The sequence below is a fragment of the Colossoma macropomum genome, unplaced genomic scaffold (assembly GCF_904425465.1).
Source record: "Colossoma macropomum unplaced genomic scaffold, Colossoma_macropomum, whole genome shotgun sequence".
Classification (NCBI taxonomy): domain Eukaryota; kingdom Metazoa; phylum Chordata; class Actinopteri; order Characiformes; family Serrasalmidae; genus Colossoma; species Colossoma macropomum.
In genome coordinates, this window is record NW_023495267.1 from 2542694 (window position 1) to 2547152 (window position 4459).

General features: G+C 44.0%; 1 pseudogene; it reads right to left on the reverse strand.

Annotated features, from left to right (window-relative positions):
* Positions 1-1612: 1612 nt before the first annotated feature.
* Positions 1613-4089, reverse strand: LOC118801349 (annotated as a pseudogene).
* Positions 4090-4459: the final 370 nt, after the last annotated feature.

Here is a 4459-nt window from a genome sequence, read left to right on the forward strand (position 1 = left end):
CTGATCTACAGATCTTTTGGAAGCTATAATTGCATTTATTTTCTTCATAGTGATTTCCCAGACTGCTTGTTTTTAGCAGCTAGGACTCATTTCCTCTGTCAGTACCTTCAGTTTTCTACAGAGAATTCCTTTGTTCTCTGTATGAGTGGATCTGTGTGGGCAATTAGCACATCCACACTTCAAATTAGCCCATTAGCAGCTGACATTTAAATGGCAGATTATAATCCGGGGTGGAAATGGGCCAGATTGCACCCAAAACCCTGTTTAATAAATAAAAGTTGAGAAGGAATGGTGCAGATCTCGAAAACCTAGGGAACTGTTTTCATATGGAAAGTACGTATAGTTCTTTTACTCTGTTTTAAAGTGTGTGCATGAGGTGCGTTCAACATACACTTCGCATTAAGTCACGGTGCTGCAGTCCACCCACCCTGTCTCCATGGTAATGACTGTCAGAACGCTTTGTGTTTGGAACATGAATGCAGCCAAGAAACTCCACAATCGGTAAAAAAGTGGTGTTTCGCTTTCTAATTTTCTTTAAACCTTGGTGGGATTTGTTTTGGATATGTTGTCTGCTTAGTGTAATTTGAATTATTTGATGATTTGTGTGTTTATTGCAGACAATTTCAGTCAATAAGCTCAGTTTAAATGTCCACTGTAATTTAGAATTCTGATATTAGGTAATGACGGAAACCCAGCTAGCTTGCCTGCTAATGTCAGCCATTCACTGCGAGTTAGTTATCCAAATATATATAACATATCTATCCAAAATCACTCAATGTATGTGGTGACAGTAAAGCCAGAAACATACTTCATGTAATGTTTCAAGCTCTGCAAACATAGTTTTATGCATTGTTGCGCTCTAAAATGTGTCATGACGCAATTCATAATGCAACACAAGTGCATTCTGAGTGTTGCAGCAAGAGGCGTCAGTCAAGCCATGCTAAGCAGTCTTGTACCTCCAGTCTGTTTTGTCCAGCCAACTGTCGTGGCAGACCAGCAGTCTGAGGAGTCTCTCGCAGAACTGGTTCACTTGCATAAACATATTGTTGCTGTTGGAACAAAACTTTGTATCTCCTAAAAGGGAAACTTTACAAGAGAAGGAAAAAATGTTAACGTCTAATGGAAGTTAATAGACAGATTATTTATTGCATGTAATTCTGGACCATTTATATTGGTCCATTCATCATGAAATAGACACAATGTTAAGGCCACATGGCGTTTTCAAACTACAACAAAAATGGATATGCAAGATTTTGTCCTGACAGCGACTATATATGATATCATTGCCTCTTCATTACAAGAGAACAAATAAAGTAGCACACAATACTGTTGACCAGTTTACATTTACAGCATTTAGCAGACGCTCTTATCCAGAGTGACTTACAAAAAGTGCTTTGTCTATCCAGAGAAAGTATCTTTGCTAGTTACCAATAGGTTAGAAAGAAAGCCAGTCCTGAGCTCAGATACTGCTAGAATCAGAAGGTCATTGACACCTAGTGAAAAAGGAACAGAGTTAAACACAGAGCAGTACAATACAATACAATACATAAGTGCAGTACAATACATTATAATCAATACTTAATTCAAATATAAATATAAAATGCTCATTTAAGTGCTGTATAAAGAGATGTGTTTTCAGTCTGCGTTTGAAGACAGCAAGAGACTCTGCAGTACGGACAGCCAGTGGGAGTTCATTCCACCACCTGGGTGCCAGCACAGAGAACAGTCTTGATGCTTGCCTTCCACGCGCCTTGAAGGATGGTGGGTCAAACCAAGCTGTACTTGAAGCTTGAAGGGCTCGTGGAACAGCTTGCGATTTCACCATTGCCATCAAGTAGGGAGGGGCTGGTCCATTTTTGGCTTTGTAGGCAAGCATAAGGGTTTTAAATCTGATGCATGCAGCTACAGGAAGCCAGTGAAGGGAGCACAGCAGTGGGGTGACGTGGCTGAACTTGGGGAGATTGAAGACGAGCCGTACTGCTGCATTCTGGATGAGTTGCAGAGGCTTGATGGCCTGCATTGGAAGACCAGCCAAGAGCGAGTTGCAGTAGTCAATCCTTGAGATGACAAGAGACTGCACTAGCACCTGGGTGGCCTCTCGAGTGAGAAAGGGTGAGATCCTCCAGATGTTGTACAGGAGAAATCTGCATGACCGAGTTAGGTTTGCGATGTGAGTCGAGAACGATAACTGGCCATCCAGAACCACACCAAGACTTCTTGCCTCTACAGACGGGACAATCAGAGAATTCTCGAATGAGATGGCAAGATCATGATGAGGACCTGTAGTTGCAGGGATGAATAGCAGCTCAGTCTTGCTAGGATTGAGCTTCAGGTGGTGAGCTGCCATCCATGATGAGATGTCAGACAGACATGCCGAGATCCGACTGGAAACCTGTGTGTCAGAGGATGAGAAAGAAAGCATTAGTTGAGTTTTGTCGGCATAGCAGTGATAAGAGAAGCCATGAAAGGATATTACATTGCCAAGAGAGCTAGTGTAAAGAGAAAAGAGAAGAGGACCTAGCACCGAGCCTTGTGGGACACCACCGATATGAGCGATCCTCCAGATAGGACTTGAACCACTTCCACGCAGAGCCAGTGATTCCAAGGTTGGTGAGGACGTCCAGAAGGATTGTGTGGTTGACCGTGTCAAAAGCTGCCGAGAGGTCTAGAAGAATCAGGACAGATGACAGGCTGATCTTGCTGACTGGAGCTTCTCGGTCACTGCTATAAGAGCAGTTTCTGTTGAGTGTGCTAGTTTGAAGCCAGACTGGTTGGGGTCCTGGAGCTGGTTCTGTGTGAGAAAGAGAGACAGTTGATTATAGACTGCACGTTCAAGAATTTTTGAAAGGAAAGAAAGGAGTGATACCGGTCTGTAGTTGTTGACATCAGAGCTGTCAAGCGTGGGCTTCTTCAGGATGGGAAGTACTCTTGCAGCCTTCAACGTTGATGGAACTTCACCTGATGACAAAGACTTGTTAATGAGAAAAGTGATGTAGGGCAGTAGATCCTTCGAGATTGACTGGAACAATGTGGATGGAATGGGATCCAGTGGGCAGGTGGTTGGGTTACTGGATTTGATCAGTTGAAGGACAGCATCTGTGGAAAGAGAAGAAAAACAGTTTAACCTTCTCTCAGCCTTCCTTAGTTCTTGCCGGTTGCTGCGCAGGACACCTGTCAGCCAGGGGGCAGGTGGGGAAGATCTTGCTGGCCTGGAGGAGAGAGGACACAGAAAGTTAATTGCAGATGAGAGTGAAGAGAGGAAAGCATCTGTAGCTGTGTCCAGTGAGAGAGAAGAAAATGAATCAGGATGGGGAAGAGTGGTCAGGATAGTTGAAGCGATAGAGGAGGAAGGAGTGGTGTGCAGGTTGCGTCGAGAGGAGGAGCGTGAAGGGGTGGAATGGACAGGAGCAGCAGGTAGGAAGAGTGAGAAAGATAGGAAGTGGTGATCAGAGAGGTGAAGAGGAGTTACTGTGACATCCAGCGCGGAGGTAGGTCTGGTGAATATCAGGTCCAAAGCGTTGCCTGCTCTGTGCATCGGAGGAGTCTGGTTGAGGGTGAGGTCGAAGGATGATAGCAGTGGTAACAGGCAGGATGACTGCAGCTTGTCCGATGGCAGGTTGAAGTCACTCAGAAGTATGAGCGGTGTTCCATCAATGGGGAAGAGACTCAGAAGAGTGTCTAACTCTTCACTGAAGTAGCCTAGAGGAGAAGGAGGACGATAAAGGACAATGATGTGAAGTTTAGTGGGGAAAGATACAGTGACAGCATGGTACTCAAAGGAGGAAATTGAAAGATGAGAAAAAGCAAGTGGAGTGAAAAGCCACTTTCTGGACAAAAGCAAACCTGTGCCACCACCCCTGCCAGACTGTCTCGGAGAATGAGAGAAGTGAAAGGCAGAGGACAGGGTCCTGGAGTCACTGAATTCATGGGAGTGATCCAGGTCTCCGTCAGCGCCAGAAAGTGTAGTGAATGGAAGGATGCGAGGGCTGAAATGAAGTCTGCCTTCTGTACCTTCTGTAGTTTAGTTGTTATGGCTGTGGAAACAACAGTAGATCCTTCTGATTTTTCCTTTATCATTCACTTTGAGTACTGTGTTTAACTGCCACAGTAATATAAGAACTTACATTGAGTTTGTACAGAAGTACAATATATTTGCAATGTGTTGACTGGTTTAACTTGTTTCCATAATACCCAACATACAAGGATGATTGTAGATCTATGATATATGTATTTCATATGTTGTTTTAAATGCAAGATGTTGCAGATGCTTTCTTTTTCTGTAAGCTCCTTGTTTTAAGTCAAATCTGACCCAGTTCAGTAAGCAATGGGGATGGCAGCTTCCTTTTTCCACTGAAGCTTCACAAGGGCATCCCAAAGTTTACTCATATATTGAATCCCTCTCCCTTAATTAGGAGAATGCTCCACAGCTACGGGTGTAACTTCATTTGGAGCGACACTC